At 51.3% G+C, this 19,735-nt stretch overlaps 2 pseudogenes; one reads left to right on the top strand and one right to left on the bottom strand.

Moving 5' to 3' along the window:
* The first annotated feature begins 4,085 nt into the window (after positions 1-4,085).
* LOC118696478 (feather keratin Cos1-2-like) lies at positions 4,086-4,865 on the top strand (annotated as a pseudogene).
* A 3,045-nt stretch (positions 4,866-7,910) lies between these two features.
* Positions 7,911-8,684, bottom strand: LOC118696690 (feather keratin Cos2-2-like; annotated as a pseudogene).
* Positions 8,685-19,735: the final 11,051 nt, after the last annotated feature.

Here is a 19,735-nt window from a genome sequence, read left to right as displayed (position 1 = left end):
TAGAGGAGTGCTGAGAAGTCAATTCATCTACGATCTGCATGGGCAAGTTCCTCACCATGTTTTTGCCACCAGCCATGCAGCCCTGCCAACATGCTCTGAGTGCACCAGGCATTCTGTTAAAGAGATATTTTTATCAGATGCACTGATTACATATCCGTTAGCTGGCCCAACACACTTGACTTATTTTACATAGTTGCCATCCTCATCACACGTCCTTCTATACTTCTTGGGAGTCTGTCCGGAAGCCTGATGTCCTTCTTAGGTAGTTGGTGCTCCACTGCCACATTTTAGTCAGGCCAATATTGTTCTTTAGCAGAACTTCTGCTTTGTCAATCTTGCAGAACTGAGCTGCCCCCCTACATGCCATTTGCAGGACTTCTGTTTGCCTAATTTACATCCTTAAGGTATTTCCCCAAGACTGGGCTGTTCGTGGATACTCTTCTTATCAGAATGAAATGCTGTTCTTTATGACGGTCCTTTTCAACTTCCCTACCTCCACCCCCCAGACATGGCTAAACTCTTTTCCTCAAATGCCTCATTCTCTTTAAGAGAAACATTTTCCCAGAGCTCCTGGCGGAGGACAAAGGCCAGTGTGGCCACAGCACTCCTCCCAATCTGAGGAGACACCAGAAGCGTGTCACCTCAAAATTTCTTCATGATTCAGGAGCAAAGACCGTGGGCAACAGCTGAGGGCCCCAAGGCTGCCTGGAGGTGGCAACACAGGCATGGCCTGGGTTTGGGATTGTCCTTGAGAGATGTGGGTGCTGTTGCCCTGTCCAGGCTCCTGCACAGAAGCAACTGGGGGCTGAGTGTGTGTCAGTGGCTGGCACTGCTGGGCAGGGAAGGCCCTACAGGCCGTGCAATGGCTGGGCTGAGAGCTCAGCTCAGGCCCAGCTGTGCACACACAGCCAGGGCACTGACACACTGCCAGACTGGCCAGGTGTGCTCAGAGATGAGCCCAGAGCACAGAGCCCAGCACACGGGCACAGGCACACGGCCAGGGGGTGCACACAAGGGCCCTGCCCTGTGCACAACCATCCCCGTGCAGGCCAGAGGCTCTCAGGGGCTGTTCCCAGCAGGGCGCAAGCACAGGCATGTGCAGACACTGGCACACACTGGGGCCACACTGCCACACACATGTCTGTGGGGGAGCACATGGGGCAGAGGCCTGAGGAAGGGATGGGACTGAGGAGATGCTGGGGAGCTCCCGGCCAGAGCAGATTCTGGCAACACCAAGCAGGACAGAAGCTCAGGCAGCACTGCTACAGGAGTCTCATGCACTGTGAAGGACGAGGAGGAAGGCAAAGAGGTTTTACCTCAAAGGCAAGGCATGAAGGAGAGCAGTTGGCTGATGAGCCAAAGACTGGAGGCCTGGGAGAAGATGAGGCACTTCCAGTCAGAAGGAACATGAAATATCCCAAAGAATGCCTCAGGCAGCCATCACCTCCTTCCTTGTGATCCTTTCTGCACCTAGTTCATGTCTCTTACCCACACGGACACATCCTTGGCCCCAGGAATCATGGAATCTTGCATACCAGCACTCAGATGAAGTGTCCCTGAGGGATTGGGAATGAGGTAAGCCAGGAAATGCAAAGTCATTGTAGAGGGAAAATCCAACTCATGCCATTCCATTCCCAGAGATCTTTCCATTCATTTGGGATCATGCAGGAATATCGTCACCTACACAGCACAAACTGTGGGCCCTGAGGCACTGTGGGGCCAGGATAAAAGGCAGCCCAACTGGGGGCTCTCTCCACCTCTCCTGTCACCTCCTGCTCCTTGGGAACCAGGTGAGTTGGAAGCCCCTTTCTCCTGCACCCTGTGCATGGCAGCATTGACCTTTCTGGCCCTTGTTGCTGCTCCTTGTCCTTCTGGGGCTGTTCTGCAATGGTGCTGGTGGGGGCAGAGGGGAGAGCGTGTGTTCTGTGCAGAGGCTGAGGCTGGGCTGAGGTGCTGGTTTTCCTCCAGGTTAGGCAGGAGCAGAGCTGGGCCTGGCTGAGCTGGGCAGGAGCGTGCTGGGCTGAGGCAAAGGATGCCCAGGTTGGGGCTGGCCAGGCTGGAGCTGTGCAGGCCGCAGGGGCCTTGTGCTGCTGGGGGTGCCTTGCGGGCTGTGTCTGAGGTGTGCGTGTGCTCTGCTTCCTCCCTGCCCTCTGTGCCAGGTGCAGCGCCAGGCTCCAGACATGTCCTGCTCTGAGAAGTGCCAGCAGTGCCGACCCTGTGAGCCTTGCTGCCAGCCCGGTGGCCCCTGCCCGCTGGCCAGCAGCTGCAATGAGTGCTGTGTCAGGCAGTGCCAGAGCTCCCACGTTGTCATTCAGCCGCCTGCTGTGCTGGTGACCCTGCCTGGGCCCATCCTCAGCTCCTCCCCCCAGAACACCGCCGTGGGATCCTCCACCTCTGCTGCTGTTGGCAGCATCCTCAGCTCTCAGGGAGTGCCCATCAGCTCTGGGGGCTTTGACATCTCCTGCATCGCCAACTGCTATGGTGGCAGCAGATGCTGTGGTCCCTGCTAAAGATGGTGCCGCCAATGACCTCAGGCAAGAACCTCCAAGAGCTCGGATCATGGAAATGGAATGAGAAAGGAATTCTGGAATATTGCCCTTAAGGCTTTGGACTATTTTCTCCTTCTTCTTGTCCTCCTTTTTTTCTTCTCTTTCCTTCCTTTCCTGTCACCACCACTCAATGCCAGCCAGTGGGACCTGTTGGCCTCCTTCTATTGGCAGCCCAGGACATCAGACATCCCCACTTTATCATAGTGTCTTCCCTCAGGTGCTTTCTTTGAGCCTTCTCCTTCTCTACTTTTCACTCAATAAAGTTCCTTTTTTGCATTCAAACCTCGGCCTCTGATTTCTCCTTCCTTCTTTGACAATTCTTCCAGTTTGCTCACTTGGAAATGGGTGGAGGAAGCACAGCTTTGCAATCCCTGCAGGGCCATTAAGTTTGTTCCTTTTCCCTTGGAGCTGACAAAGATGTCCCTCTATGTGAGGCTGTTGAGGCATTGTAATAAACTGCCCAGGAAGGGGTTTGATTCCACAACCCTGGAAGCGTGCCCGACCAGGATGGACACAGCTTGGAGCAAGCTGGTTTAGTGGGTGCCCACCTGTTGAGGAAGGGAAGAGTGGAAAGAAATGGTCTTGAAGTTGCCTTCCAGCCCAAACCATTTCCAATGAAATCTGCTTTCTCAGAGGCATCAGCAGTGGGACAAATGTGCGCAGTGCTGGGCAGCGCTGAGTCCCCTTTGGACACAGCTGGAGCTGACTCAGTCACAGCTGGCTGGAGCCACTGGACTCTTCTCACAGAGCCCATTCCTGCAGCCTTAGGTACAAAGTGTGCCATCAGGAGCAACCATGACACAGGAAGAAGCCCTGCTTCCTGGGAAATTACCAGCCATCACTTCCTGAGGGAAGGAGGCCATAAATTGATTTTCTTTCCCAGTGTACTTGCGCATGCATAATCTTTCATTTTAGCTTTGGAAAACTGCCTTCTCTCAAACTTAGTGTTGGTGTCAGTTTGGTTTTCACTTGTCTTTCTGCCTGAGAAAGGGTATTGACAGTGCAGCTTGCTGGGCACTATCCATCCAACCAAGGGCTACTGAGCACAGATCAGAGTCCAGCCCAGGGCAAGAGCAGGGCAAGAGCAGGAATGAGGTGCAGAAGCAGCCATGGAGTGCTGACCAAAGGGAGATGCAATAGAGAGGAAACAAGACCACAAAGAACACCTTCTGTCCCCTATCCATTCCCAAAATGGGCCAGGAAAACAGGCCTCACGTGAAAATGCATGCGATGTCACAAAGGGAATCGGGAGAGATGGGCAGGGATAGAGGAAGAATGAGAGTGATGCCCTGAGAGCTTTGCCACAAAGAAACCCACAGGAATGACACAGGTTCAGGTCATGAGCCTGCATGGAATGCCACCAGACCATGCTGCTGCCTCCTCTGACATGTTCATATCCTGGAAGTTCTTGGATCTCTCATTGCTGGCACTAGAAGGATTCTTTAGATAGGAACGCAAAGGGCAGAAGCCAGGAAATAGAGGCTGCAGTACAGGAAATCAGGACATAGCCCCTACCATTAACTGGGATGGTGCACATTTGACATGAGCTGGTCACAAAATTATGGCTTCCACTAAGGTGCCTGTGGGCCTGAGGCAGGGCAGGACTGCTATAAAAGGCAGCCCAAGTCGCTGCTCTCTCAGCCACTTCTCTCACCTCCTTCTCCTCTTCAGGAATCAGGTGAGTGGGAAGCCTCTTCTCCTCCTGCAGCTGCTGCTGCTTCAAGAGCAGCTCTTGCCTGGCTGGAGGTCTCAGCTGAGAGGGGCTACAAGAGCCCATGGCTGGGAGCTGCTTCTGCTGGGAGAGGGCAGGGGAGAGAAGGTCTTGTGCAGACAGAGAGAGAGGCTGGGACTTGTCTGAGGTGGCTCCTGGGCTTTGGGCTGGGCAATGCAATCTGGGCCAGGAGGTGCCTGGGCTGCAGGGTGTTTGGGTGCTGTGCTGCTTCTCACGTGTCCTCACTTTGTGCTTCTCCCTGCCCTCTGTGCCAGGTGCACCTGTGAGCCCCAGCCATGTCCTGCTGCAGGCCCTGTGACCCTTGCTGCCAGCCCTGTGGCCCCTGCCCGCTGGCCAGCAGCTGCAATGAGTGCTGTGTCAGGCAGTGCCAGAGCTCCCACGTTGTCATTGAACCCTCCCCTGTGCTGGTGACCCTGCCTGGGCCCATCCTCAGCTCCTTCCCCCAGAACACCGCCGTGGGATCCTCCACCTCTGCTGCTGTTGGCAGCATCCTCAGCTGTGGCGGAGTGCCCATCAGCTCTGGGGGCTTTGACATCTCCTGCATCACCAACTGCTATGGCAGCAGTTGTTGTCGCCCCTGCTAAAGCTGCTGCAAACATCCTCAGGCAAGAACCTCCACAACCTCAGAACATGGAGCTGCCCTGAAGATGGATCTTTGGAACAATGGATTTGTGCCCTTCACTTACTCCTGTTTCCTTCCACTCTCTTCCCTTCCTTTTCTGTCAGCACCACCCAATGCCAGCCTAGTGGGGCCTGTTTGCCTCCCTCCATCCCTCTGCAGGTCAGGCAAATGGACACCCCCACTGTGCCCCCATGTCTGCTCCTCTTGTCCTCTTTCAGCTACCTCCTTCTCTTCCTTTGACTCAATAAAGTTCTTTTGCATCCAAAGCTGGCTCTCAACTCTCTCCTTCCTTGTGTGGAAATTCTTCCTTTCAGCTCTGAGCAAAAGCTGGAGGAAGCCGAGGGTGGATACTCCCCGGTGGAGTCACTTTACTTTGTGCCTTTGCCTTTCCTTTTGGAGTTCCCAAACACATCCCTGGCTTCCCCAAAAGAGTGGTCATCAGGAGAAGATGTTGCCAAATGGTCACAGGAGTAGGAATGGGAAATAGCAATGCCTGAGGATATTCCACAACCTCCTCTCTTCAAACACCTCCCTCACATTTGCCTTCTGCCCTGCTTGTATCCTGACTGGAAGGGCTGTGTGTTGCCACATGATCAACTCTGTATGGGGACAGAACCAAAACCAAAACCATCCTCCCACCATGCTGGAGTCTGCCAGTGTTTCCCCTTCTGGATATGGGAGAGGAGAAACTCCCTCATCTTTCTGGCCTCAACTTCCCAGACATGTTCAAATGTTTTTCTCCACTTGACTCATTCTTTTTTGACAGCATCATTTTCCCACAGCTCCTGCCTCAGGACACAGGCCACTGTGGCCAGAGGACTCCCCCATCTCCACAGAGACAAAAGAACCCTGTCACCTCAAAGCCTTCACATGAGGCAGGAACAATGAACACTGAGGCAGGAAACATCTGAGGGCTGCAAGGCCCTGGAGGTGGCCCTGGAGGTGGCTTGGCCTAGTGTCCTAGGTTGACTATATGATGTTTTCATCCTCAGTTGTCTTGTTCTGTTTATGGTGAATAAGTTTTGCACCTTTAAGACTTTTTCTGGGAGTGAAGGAGGGAGAGAAGAAGCATGCAGTTTGTTTTCAGACACTGCACTCACTCCTCCACATTCCTGCTCCTGGACTGAGCTGTCCGCGGACGGACAGACAGCAGGACAGAGCTCTCCTTTGTTTTAGTTAGTGTTAGCTAGCTGAGGCAAAGAAGTTCCCTGGACGGTGGTTTATTCCTTCTTCTCTTTTCTTTGGACCTGTTCAAACCTGCTCTGGACTGAACACCCAGCAGAGCACCAGCAGCTCCACCTGTGGCCCACTGGGCTGGGCCTGGCCTGCGACGTTTCCAGCACCGGAAGGACTGAAAAGAGCCTGAGTGAGCTGAACTGCAGCCCGGGGAGGGGACTTTCTGAGTTTCTCATCTCTTTTGTAGCAACAAGGGGCTTTATTTTTTAATATTGTTTAGGTTTTATTGTTTAATAAACACTTTTTTCACTTTTCTCTAAGGAGGGATTTTCGCCCGAACCAGCTGGGGGAGGAACCAAACAAATCTGCTTTTTTAGAGGAAACCCTTTGGGAATTGTCTCCCAAATTTACCCTGAACCAAGACACTGGGATGGGATTATCCTTGAGAGATGTGGATGCCTTGGCCCTGTCCAGGCTCCTGCAGAGAAGGAACTGGGGGCTGAGTGTGTGTCAGTGGCTGGCACTGCTGGGCAGGGAAGGCCCTACAGGCCGTGCAATGGCTGGGCTGAGAGCTCAGCTCAGGCCCAGCTTGCACATACAGCCAGGGCACTGACACACTGCCAGCCTGGCCAGGTGTGCTCAGAGATGAGCCCAGAGCACAGAGCCCAGCACACGGGCACAGGCACACGGCCAGGGCACTGCACACAAGGGCCCTGCCCTGTGCACAACCATCCCCGTGCAGGCCAGAGGCTCTCAGGGGCTGTTCCCAGCAGGGCACAAGCACAGGCATGTGCAGACACTGGCACACACTGGGGCCACACTGCCACACACATGTCTGTGGGGGAGCACATGGGGCAGAGGCCTGAGGAAGGGATGGGACTGAGGAGATGCTGGGGAGCTCCCAGCCAGAGCAGATTCTGGCAACACCAAGCAGGACAGAAGCTCAGGCAGCACGGCTACAGGTTGCTCTAGGATTTTGCAAGATGATGAGGGGAGCAAAAAGTTTCATTAAGTAGAGAAATCATGTGATGGGGTGATTGGTTCATGAGCAAAAGAAATGCAGGCTGAGAGCAGAGGAGGCCCCTCCAGGCAGCAGGGATTACATAAATCTGGCAGCATTACAAAACTTCAGCAGAGTGCCCCAGGCTGGCATCACCTCCAATCCTTTGGATCCATTGTGTGCTTAGTTTATGTCTTATGACTACACTGACACATATTTGCCCCAGGAAACATGGAATCTCACATAACAGCACTAAGAAGAAATATTCGTGAGGTTCTGGGCTGCAATCAAGCATTGCTGATTCCCACTCACCCCCTTTCACCCCCCATTTCTGTCAAGTTTGGGAGACATCTTCCTCTCCTGGTAGTTTTAGTGGAGTACTGAGGGATGTGTTTGTGAGCTCCATGAGAAAAGGCACAAAGTAAAATCCACTCTAGGGAATCCCAAGCTCCGCTTGCTCCACCTTTTGCCCTGAGCTCACAAGAGAAGTTGACACAGATGAGAAGAGAATCAGAGGCCAAGTCTTGGATGCAAAACAACTTTATTGATTCTAAGAAAGAAAAAGGAGGTGGTTCCAGAGAGCACCAGGAGTATCCATTAAGATGCAGTGGGGGTGTCCATCTGCCTGGCCTCCAGAGATAGGGAGGGAGAGAAGTCGACAGGTCCTACTAGGCTGGCATTGAACGCAATTGACTAGAAAGGAACGCAAGAGAGAGAAGAGAGGAGAAATAGGAAACAAAAGTCAGAGGCCCTACATACAGTCCCAAAGTTCTGTCTTCATTTCAGCTCCACGTTCTTGGAGGTTCTTCCCTAAGGATGTCACCAGCAGCTTTAGCAGGGACGACAACAACTGCTGCCATAGCAGTTGGTGATGCAGGAGATGTCAAAGCCCCCAGAGCTGATGGGCACTCCCTGAGAGCTGAGGATGCTGCCAACAGCAGCAGAGGTGGAGGATCCCACGGCGGTGTTCTGGGGAGAGGAGCTGAGGATGGGCCCAGGCAGGGTCACCAGCACAGCAGGTGGCTGGATGACAACGTGGGAGCTCTGGCACTGCCTGACACAGCACTCATTGCAGCTGCTGGCCAGCGGGCAGGGCCCACAGGGCTGGCAGCAAGGGTCACAGGGCTTGCAGCAGGACATGGCTGGGGCTCACAGGTGCACCTGGCACAGAGGGCAGGGAGAAGCACAAAGTGAGGACACGTGAGAAGCAGCACAGCACCCAAACACCCTGCAGCCAAGGCACCTCCTGGCCCACATTGCAGTGCCCAGCTCAAAGCCCAGGAGGCACCTCAGCCAAGTCCCAGCCTCTCTCTCTGTCTGCACAAGACCTTCTCTCCCCTGCCCTCTCCCAGCACAAGCAGCTCCCAGCCATGGGCTCTTGTAGCCCCTCTCAGCTGAGGCCTCCAGCCAGGCAAGAGCTGCTCTTGAAGCAGCAGCAGCAGCTGCAGGAGGAGAAGAGGCTTTCCACTCACCTGATTCCTGAGGAGGAGGAGGTGAGAGAAGTGGATGAGAGAGCAGAGACTTGGGCTGCCTTTTATAGCAGTCCTGCCCTGCCTCAGGCCCACAGGCAACTTAGTGGAAGCCATAATTTTGTGACCAGCTCATGTCAAATGCAAACTATCCCAGTTAATGGTAGGGGCTATGTCCTGGTTTCCTGCATTTCTGCCTTTTCATTTCCTGGCTTCTGCCATGTGCATTCCCATTTCCTATCTGAAGAGTCATGTTAGTCTTGGGCCAGCATGAGAGGTCCAAGAGTCCTTGGGCCAGGATGAGAGGCCCAAGAATTTCCGGGATGTAAACAGTTCAGCACAGTCAGAATGCTTGGATCATGGTCTGGTGACATTCCACACAGGCACATGATGTTCCCCTGTGTCATCCCTGTAGCTTTCTTTGTAACAAAATTTTCAGTGCATCAACCTTTCTTTTCTTGTAGACATGCACAAGGGCAGCCATGTGAGATAAGAGGAAACATCCTTTTCTCCTTCTGTACCATCTCTCAATGGCTTTGTTTCCCTTGCGTGAGCTTCTGCTTGCTGGGCTTTTTCTTCTTGCCATATTTACCGTATCTCAGGGAAATTCTGCTGGTCTCATTGACCTCACTCTATTTCTGTACACTCTCTGGGGCTCCTTTGGGAAGACAAAACCATTTCTGTAGCCAGGTTCCTTCACAGGTGCTTGAGTTCTCTTCTCTCAGAATTGTCCCCAACACCTCAACAGAGTTCTCACTTTTTGATGGTTTTATTTTACGAACGTTCAGATTCCAAGGTCCAAGGAGGTGCCTTCCTAAGTGCATATGTGTCAGTCTGTGCATGTGTGCATCATGAGGATGTAGAAATGTGCCCCCAGTTGATGCATGAACAAATTATCCTTTGTCTCCTTAAAAAGGAAAAAAGCCTAGAAGTTTCTCTCCTCAATTTGGTAAAAAAGACAGCTCATAAGACCTTGAAGATCTCACCTCAAACCTAAGGATACCCAATTGGACAGAAGCCAAAAAGTCCCACCTAAACAGTTCACTAGAAAAAGAAGAAAACAAAAGTACTCACTTTTGTAGGGTGTTTTTACCAGGAGCAAGAACCTCCTACCCCTAACTCAGTTTTTCCCTGTAAAGACCTTTTTTTATTTCGTCTTTTATTAAAACTTTTCTATTTCCAGCACTACCTCAAAAGCCATCCTACTAATTTTATGCCATCAAAGTAGCTAAGCTATCTGAAGTGTGTTATATTGTGTGTTATATTTCTCTAAGAACTCATAAGACCTGGCTCGAGGAGAAAATATAACATGAGGGCACATGAAGGTTCTCATTGTCAGTCCCCCTGTGGCATGTCCTTTAGTCCCACAGAGGCACTGGCTGCCCTGGAGAGGCAGAGCCAATGTACAGCTGAACAGTGCTGCTTTGACCTTGCAGAGAAGTGTCTGGAGAACTGAAATGCAAATTCTGCCTCCTCCACATTCCACTTCTTGCTTTATGTTCATGGAGAAAACTCAGAAATTCTGCCAGCCTCTGCAGGCCTTCATCCCAAATGGATCCCCCTCTGCTGGAGTGTTGCTGGTGAGTGGATGTCATATCCCACTCGTAAGGGGAAGGGAACAGCCAGGATTTGTACATGCTGGTGGTTGAGAGGAAAGAACAAAGTCAGAGAGTCCACAGAAGATTTCATATTTTATTAATAAATTGCACACTTGGCATTGAAATGGAATAGGAACAGAAATAGGAACAGGAAAAGGAATAGAAAGAGGAATAGGAATAGGAATAGGAATAGGAATAGAAAGAGGAATAGGAATAGGAATAGGAATAGGAATAGGAATAGGAATAGGAATAGGAATAGGAATAGGAATAGGAATAGGGAAGGGCAAGGCCAAGGCAAAGGCCAGGCCAAGGTGGACAGGGAAGAGAAAATAAGATGGGAAACAACTTGAGGATTGAGGCAGTTGGCTAAAGCAAAAGTGTCCATAACGACCTTCTGTTGAAATTTTTATTCTTCTGATTGTGCTTCACACTGGTAGGACACTCTCCCTTAAGTAAAAGTGGTAAGGTTTAGTAGCTGGGGCAGAAAACTGTTGGAATGGGCTCTGGGACAAGAGTCCAGTGTCTCCCACCACATGTGCCTGAGCCAGCTCCAGTTGTGTCCAAAAGGGGCTCAGCACTACCCAACACTGAGCACATTTATCACACTGATAATGCCTTTGTTAAAGCAGATTTCACTAGAAATGGTTTGAGTTGGGAGAAAAGGGCTAAAAACAGAAGAATAAGGAGGATGAATGTAGGTTTGCTGAAATGACTTTGCAGCTGAGGATGCCAAAGCCTGGAGGATATCAACGTGGGAAAAACCATAAAGGATGCCTTGTGCTGTTTTATTCTATGTTTGGAGAAGCAGAATGTCTATGTAGACACAGTGCCGGTGTTTGGAGAGACTTGGAGGCCCTCTCATGGACATGCTTGAGCTCCCTGTTTTGAGAGAGAAAAATCAAAACTCAGAGATCACAAAAAGCACAGGGAGATCACAGCATTGGTGTAAAGAGGAGTCCTGCCAGCAAGGACTGATCTGAAGCAGGACAATGTTCCCAAATGTACATCCCTGCCTGAGTGCTGATCGGACCTCCTCTGCAGAGTGAGGTAAAGCGATAAATTTACTCTTTGCCTTTCCACCATGGTTTGTGGCTGTTCTATCTGCTCAACTGTGTTGACTGAAACACTTGGAATAGAAGGGAACTTAAACATTTCTTTGTTTGCAACACTCCACCCAGCCGACAAAACGTGGGCAAGAATAGCCCCCACCAAGCCAAGTGGCTCAAAGTCCTGAGCAACCATGCCTTGAAGATGTCCAAGAATGAGAAATCTACAATTTCTCTGGGCAACTTGTTCCAGTGCCTGATCACCTTCACTGTCAGGGTATCTTTGTCAGCTTCAGGGGAAAGGGTACAAGGAAAACCCATAGCAGTGAGTCAAGCTCTCTGCTTTACCACTTTACTTCTGAGGGAACTGGAAGAGTTCCCACACATAGAAGGAGAAAGAAGAGGCCAAGGTTTGAATGCAAAAAACTTTATTGAGTATAAAGAAAAAAATGGGTATGACAGAGACAGCACCAGGAGCAGCTACTAATATGAAGTGGGGGGCTCCAGAGGCCTGGCCAGCAGATAGAGGGGGAGAAGGGAGGGGGCAACTAAGATGACATTGGCTTGTGTCAACATAAAAGAAAGGGAAGAAAGAAGAGATAGCAGAAGAAGGAACTAATAGCTAAAAAGTCTAAATTCAAAGCTCCAAAATATTGTCTTCATTCCAGCTCCATATTCCGAGCTCGTTGAGGTTCTTGCCTGAGGACGCTGGCGGCACCATCTTTAGCAGGGACGACAGCATCTGCTGCCACCATAGCAGTTGGTGATGCAGGAGATGTCAAAGCCCCCAGAGCTGATGGGCACTCCCTCAGAGCTGAGGATGCTGCCAACAGCAGCAGAGGTGGAGGATCCCACGGCGGTGTTCTGGGGGGAGGAGCTGAGGATGGGCCCAGGCAGGGTCACCAGCACAGCAGGCGGCTGAATGACAACGTGGGAGCTCTGGCACTGCCTGACACAGCACTCATTGCAGCTGCTGGCCAGCGGGCAGGGGCCACTGGGCTGGCAGCAAGGCTCACAGGGCCGGCACTGCTGGCACTTCTCAGAGCAGGACATGTCTGGAGCCTGGCGCTGCACCTGGCACAGAGGGCAGGGAGGAAGCAGAGCACACGCACACCTCAGACACAGCCCGCAAGGCACCCCCAGCAGCACAAGGCCCCTGCTGCCTGCACAGCTCCAGCCTGGCCAGCCCCAACCTGGGCATCCTTTGCCTCAGCCCAGCACGCTCCTGCCCAGCTCAGCCAGGCCCAGCTCTGCTCCTGCCTAACCTGGAGGAAAACCAGCACCTCAGCCCAGCCTCAGCCTCTGCACAGAACACACGCTCTCCCCTCTGCCCCCACCAGCACCATTGCAGAACAGCCCCAGAAGGACAAGGAGCAGCAACAAGGGCCAGAAAGGTCAATGCTGCCATGCACAGGGTGCAGGAGAAAGGGGCTTCCAACTCACCTGGTTCCCAAGGAGCAGGAGGTGACAGGAGTGGTGGAGAGAGCCCCCAGTTGGGCTGCCTTTTATCCTGGCCCCACAGTGCCTCAGGGGCCATGCAGCAGTCTATGCTGCATAAGTGACAATTTTCTTTCATGATCTCGATGAACGGAAACATGCCCCAGGAGGTTATGGCATGAGTCGCTGCTTCCCTCTACCATGACTTTGCATTTCCTGGCCTATATCATTCCCATTCCCTCACGGACACTTCTTCTGAGTCATGGTATGTGAGATTCCATGATTCCTGGGGGCAAGGATGTGTCAGTAAGGACAGAAGACATGAACTATGTGCAGAAGGAATCCCAAGGAGGCAGGTGATACCAGCCTGGGGCACTCTGCTGGGGTTTTGTAATGCTGTCAGATTTTTGTAATCCTTGCTGACTGGATGGGTCCCATCTGCCCCAGCACTCCAGTCTCTGTCTCTGCATCCAATGCCTCGCCTGACTACGGGGCCCTGCACCCTCATTGAAACGTCTTTGCTGTCCTCATCATCCTGCACAATCCTTGAGACCCTTGTAGCACTGCTGCCTGAGCTTCTGCCCTGCTTGGTGTTTCCAGAATCTGTGGCCACACTGGCCTTTGTCCTGACCCAGCAGCTCTGGAAAATGTTTCTGTCAAAGAGAATGATGCATGTGGGGAAACGAGTTTAACCATGTCTGGGTGGTGTAAGTAGGGAGGTTGAAAAGGACCGTCAAAAAGAATAGCATTTCATTCTGATAAGAACAGTATCCGTGAACAGAGAAATACCTTAAGGATGTAACTTAGGCAAACAGAAGTCCTGCAAATGGCATGTAGGGGGGCAGTCTGAAGTCTGACAAAGCAGAAGTTCTGCTAAACAACAATATTGGCCTCACTAAAATGTGGCAGTGGAGCACCAGCTACCTAAGAAGGACATCAGGCTTCAGGACAGACTCCCAAGAGTATAGAAGGACGTGTGATAAGGATGGCAACTATGTAAAATAAGTCAAGTGTGTTGGGCTAGCTAACGGATATGTAATCAGTGCATATGATAAAAAAATATGTCTTTAACTGAATGCCTGGTGCACTCAGAGCATGTTGGCAGGGCTGCATGGCTGGTGGCAAAAACATGGTGAGGAACTTGCCCATGCAGATCGTAGATGAATCGACTTCTCAGCACTCCTCTAGGAATCTTTGAATTGCTGGAACTTTTTGGCAATGGTACCTAAAAGCAGCAGTTCTATTAGTGAGAGAAGAGGAGGAAGTGAGGACATGCAAGGGAAAGCAACATGGTGGCACCAAGGTCAGTGGAAAAAAGAGGGAGAGGAAATGCTTCAAGCATTGGTGCCAAGATTCTTCTGCAAGCCATGGCAAGGACCATGGTGAAACAAACTGTCCCCCTGTAGTCCATGAAGTCCACGGTGGATGCAGAGATCCACTGGAACTCATGGGAAAAGGGCTCACACTGGAGCGGGTGGATGCCGGAGAAAGCTGTGATCCAGTGGGAGACCCAAATACAGCAAGAGGGCTCCTGCTTCCAGAGAGAGAGGGAGAGAGCCCTTGCTTCCAAACTAGAACAGCCTATCCTTAGAAAACTGCACCCCATGGATGAGTGACCTGTGCCACAGCAGTTTGGGGAAGACTGTTTGCCCGTGGGAGGGACCCCATGGCATAGCAGAGAAAAGACTCCTGTCCCTGAGCAAACAGAAGATCTTGAGTTAGGAACTGACCAAAACCCAAATGCCCTGCCTCCATTCACTATCAGTGAATAAGAGGGAGAGGCTGGGAGTGAAAAAAAAGGTGGTTTAAAGACTTAATTCTCATTACCTTCCTCTGACTCGGTTAATAATAAATTTATTTTAAAACTTGAAATTTGAACCTCTTTTGTCCTTGGAGTGATTTCCTCCCAGTGCTTACCTAACTCATCAGCCCTTTGTTAATTTTTTTCCCCTCTCCTCTGCCCAACTATAGCAGAAGAGGGTGAGCCAATGAATTTTGGTGGCTGGCATTTGGGCAGTATCAAACCAGAACCTATTTGGAGATAAGTAGGAGACAATCTAAAAGGGGCATGGTAAAAAAATCCCCCCTTGGTTGCATTCTGTGACATTGGAGGAAGATTGGTGGTTCCTGGATGAATCAGCAAAGGACCCCAGAGAAAACCTGGTCCCAATCAGCTCTTTTGTGTGGCTGATGGAATGCTAATTGTGAAACCCCTCGGTCCTGCCTGTCTGGACAGAACCTGGGATGAACATTAAATGTGAGAACAGTTGGAAGAGAAGAGGTCATGGGCTTTCCCCAGGCCCCCTGGTTTCCATTCCCTGCCATCTTCACCCTGAGAGTCATTTCAGTTGAGGAGCCATGGATGTGTTTGATAGCTACCACGTAAAGGGCAAAAAGTCAAATCCACTGTAGGGAGTCCCACCCTCTACTTCTCAACATTTTCTCCTGAGCTCCCTGGAAGAACATGCCACAGATGAAAAGAAAATCAGAGGCCAAGGCTTGGATGCAAAACAATTTTATTAAGACTAAAAAAGAAAAGGAGGAGGCTCACGGAAGGCATCTGGAGCAGCCACTAAGGTGCAGTGGGGGTGTCCATCTGCCTGGCCTCCAGAGATAGGGAGGGAGAGAAGCCAACAGGTCCCACTAAGCTGACGTTGCATGGTGGTGACAGGAAAGGCATGCAAAAGAAAGGGAAGAGAGTTGTAGAAGGCTACAATAAGTTAAAGCATAAATTTAACATTCCAAAACATCCATCTTCATTCCAGCACCATGTTCTGAGGTCTTGGAGGTTCTTCCCTAAGGATGTCACCAGCAGCTTTAGCAGGGACGACAACAACTGCTGCCATAGCAGTTGGTGATGCAGGAGATGTCAAAGCCCCCAGAGCTGATGGGCACTCCCTGAGAGCTGAGGATGCTGCCAACAGCAGCAGAGGTGGAGGATCCCACGGCGGTGTTCTGTGGAGAGGAGCTGAGGATGGGCCCAGGCAGGGTCACCAGCACAGCAGGAGGCTGAATGACAACGTGGGAGCTCTGGCACTGCCTGACACAGCACTCATTGCAGCTGCTGGCCAGCGGGCAGGGGCCACCGGGCTGGCAGCAAGGCTCACAGGGCTTGCAGCAGGACATGTCTGGAGCCTGGCGCTGCACCTGGCACAGAGGGCAGGGAGAAGCACAAAGTGAGGACACGTGAGAAGCAGCACTGCAACCAAACAACCTGCAGCCAAGGAACCTCCTGGCCCACATTGCAGTGCCCAGCTCAAAGCCCAGGAGCCACCTCAGACAAGTCCCACCCTCTCTCTGTCTGCACAAGACCTTCTCTGCCCTGCCCTCTCCCAGCACAAGCAGCTCCCAGCCCTGGGCTCTTGTAGCCCCTCTCAGCTGAGACCTCCAGCCAGGCAAGAGCTGCTCTTGAAGCAGCAGCAGCAGCAGCAGGAGAAGAGGCTTCCCACTCACCTGATTCCTGAAGAGGAGAAGGAGGTGAGAGAAGGGGATGGGAGGGCAGAGACTTGGGCTGCCTTTTATAGCAGTCCTGCCCTGCCTCAGGCCCACAGGCACCTTAGTGGAAGCCATAATTTTGTGACCAGCTCATGTCAAATGTGCACCGTCCAGTTAATGGTAGGGGCTGTATCCTGATTTCCTGCATTTCTGCCTTTTCATTTCCTGGCTTCTGCCGTGTGCGTTCCTATCTGAAGTTTTCTGTTAGGGCTGGGATGGGAGGCACAAGAATTTCTGGGGTATAAACACATCAGAGTGGACAGAATGCTTGGATCATGGTCTGATGGCATTCCATGCAGGCACGTGTTGCGTTTTGATTCCTCTCTACTAGGTCAGCCTAATTGGTCAACAATCCTTGCTCGTTTCTCCACCTCATTCCTGCTCTTTTCTTGTGCTGTATTTTGTTCCTTTCCAGTAGCCATAGTAAGGACACTTCTCCCAGAAAAGTGCTGCCCTGCCTCCCTAGGGTCTCTTCTCCAGCCACATGCTGGTCTTTCTCACCACATGTTCTTACCAACAATCCTTGAGTGTTATTACCAGCTGTGCTGGGTTGACCTTGGCTGGACAGCAAGTGTCCTGCAGCCACTCTATGATTCTCCATTCTGAGGTGAACAGAGATGGGAAAATAAGTAGGAAATCATCTTGAATATTAAGATTTGAATGTTTGCCAAAACATGCTCAAAAGATTGTGCATGCAGTAGTAAACTGGAAGAAAACCCCACTTTTTATGCTCTACTTCCAATCAGAAAGTTCTATCTGGTCCCTTCCCAGGAAGCAGGGCTTGAGCACATGTAGTGGTGTGACTTGAAGGTAAACATTGCAAATTACAATTGCCCACCCTTGTGTCTCCTTTCCTTAGCTCTTGTGTCTGAGCTCATGTCATATGGCACAGAATATCCCTTTTACTCAGTTTGGGTCAAGTGTCTGAGTTTTGTCCACTCCCAGGATCTTGCCACCCCCCAGCTCCTGATGGGGAAGGGAATGTTGGAGAGACAGTGCTGGTGCTGTTTGAGCAGGGCTCAGCAGGAGCCAAAGGACTGGAGTGTTACCAGCGCCTTTGTAACACCCAGTGCACAGCACAGCCCTGCCAGGGCTGCTGTGGGGAACATGAACAAACTCAACACACCCACAAGCCTTGGCTGGCCCCAGGGGCATCCAACTCTTCGTGTTTGAGACATACACATCAGTCCTTATGTCCTAGACTTGTCCCCTGGGATGGGACACAGTCTCATCCTCTCTAGGCCCAATGCTACCACTCAGACTGGTGAAGTGGGTGCCAAAACCTTACAACAAATGTGCAGATGGAATGGGAGCGATCAGAGTACAGATACTGTCTTGCTCTGAGATGTAGCATAGATGTTCTGGGTGGCACAGGGACAGTCAAAGAGCTGTGAACTCTCTTTAGTGTTCAAGCACCAGGATGTCCATATCTCCCAAAAATAGTGTTCCCAGCTATTTCCAGGATAGCAGTGATGTTATTCAGGACCAAAAGGCCAAAAACACAGCTTCTCTTTTAGGGGGAGGTCAGGAAAATTCCCTCTTTGCTGCAAAACCATTTATATAATTTTTCTTTAGGTTATGGAAAGTTACATTCATCCCTGTCTTAAGCCTGGACCACTGTGCGGCTGTTAAAAATTTTATTCATCCAATTGTTTTTCACACTGTAATGGATCTTCTCTCTTGTGCTGAAGTGGCAAAGTTTGGCAGCTGGGGAAGAAGGCTGCAGGAATGGGCTCTGGGACAACATTCCAGTAGTTCCTGCCACGTCTGACAGTCAGCTCCAACTGTGTCAAAAAAATCCCCCATAAATGATATCTTCTGCTGTTTTATCCTCACTTTGAAAAAGCAGAATCTGTATAGAAACCACGCTGGTGTTTAGAAAGACATGGAGGCCCTCTCACAGACATACTTGACCACTGATCAAAGGGGAGCCTTGCCAGGAAGGACTGAGCCTGCAGGGGACAATGTTCCCACTTGTGCATCTCTGCCCAAGCATTGTTTCGACCTCCTCCATGGAGTGTGGTATGGAAATACATTTACTCTTTGCCTTTCCACCATGGTTTTTGGGTGTTCGTTCTGCACAACTGTGTCAACTCAAGGGAACCTCAATAACATTTAATTTCATTTTCAAATCCACAGCAAACCCACAAAAGAGGCATTGACTGCATTCAACAAACCAAGTGGCTCAAAGTCCTGAGCAAGCATGCATTGAACATTTCCAGGAATGAGAAACCTGCAATTTCTCCAGGCAACTTGTTCCAATGCCTCATCACCCTCACTGTCCACAGATGTCTTTGTCAGCTCAAAGGGAAAAGGCACAAGGAAAATCCATAAGAGTGAGTCCCACTCTCTGCTTTTCCACTGTACTCCTTAGGACACTGGAAGAGTTGTCATAAAATGAAGGAGAAATCAGAGGCCGAGGTTTGAATGCAAAAAACTTTATTGAGACTAAAGAAGAAAAGCAGGTATGTAGGGGACAGAACCAGGAGCAACCGCAAAGATGCAATGGGGGTGTCCAGAGACCTGGCCAGCGGATAGAGGGAGGAAGGGAGGGGGGGAAGACAGTTCCACTAGGCTGGCATTGGATGGTGGTGAAAGGAAGGGAACGGAAAGGAAGGGAGGAGAGAGGAGAAGATGGAATTAATAGCAAAAAAGTCTAAATTCAAAGTTCCAAAATTCTGTCTTCATTCCAGCACCATGTTCTGAGGTCTTGGAGGTTGTTGGCCGAGGACGTTGGGAGCACCATCTTTAGCAGGGGCGACAACAACTGCTGCCATAGCAGTTGGTGATGCAGGAGATGTCAAAGCCCCCAGAGCTGATGGGCACTCCGCTAGAGCTGAGGATGCTGCCAACAGCAGCAGAGGTGGAGGATCCCACGGCGGTGTTCTGTGGAGAGGAGCTGAGGATGGGCCCAGGCAGGGTCACCAGCACAGCAGGCGGCTGAATGACAACGTGGGAGCTCTGGCACTGCCTGACACAGCACTCATTGCAGCTGCTGGCCAGCGGGCAGGGGCCACAGGACTGGCCACAGGGGTTGCAGGGCGGGCAGCAGGACATGGCTCGGGCTCACAGGTGCACCTGGCACAGAGGGCAGGGAGAAGCACAAAGTGAGGACACGTGAGAAGCAGCACTGCACCCAAACACCCTGCAGCCCAGGCACCTCCTGGCCCCCATTGCAGTGCCCAGCTCAAAGCCCAGGAGCCACCTCAGACAAGTCCCAGCCTCTCTCTGTCTGCACAAGATCTTCTCTCCCCTGCCCTCTTCCAGCACAAGCAGCTCCCAGCCCTGGGCTCTTGTAGCCCCTCTCAGCTGAGACCTCCAGCCAGGCAAGAGCTGCTCTTGAAGGAGCAGCAGCAGCAGGAGGAGGAGAAGAGGCTTCCCACTCACCTGATTCCTGAAGAGGAGAAGGAGGTGAGAGAAGTGGATGAGAGAGCAGAGACTTGGGCTGCCTTTTATAGCCATCCTGCCCTGCCTCAGGCCCACAGGCATCTTTGTGGAAGTCATAATTTTCTGACCAGCTCATGTCAAATGTGCACCATCTAATGGTAGGGGGCTGTGTTCCGATTTCCTGCATTGATGCCTTTTCATTTCCTGTCTAATTCCATCTGAAT

This window comes from Molothrus ater, chromosome 27 (assembly GCF_012460135.2).
Source record: "Molothrus ater isolate BHLD 08-10-18 breed brown headed cowbird chromosome 27, BPBGC_Mater_1.1, whole genome shotgun sequence".
Classification (NCBI taxonomy): Eukaryota; Metazoa; Chordata; class Aves; order Passeriformes; family Icteridae; genus Molothrus; species Molothrus ater.
Note: the sequence above shows the minus strand (reverse complement) of the source record. Positions and strands in the feature narration are given on the sequence as shown.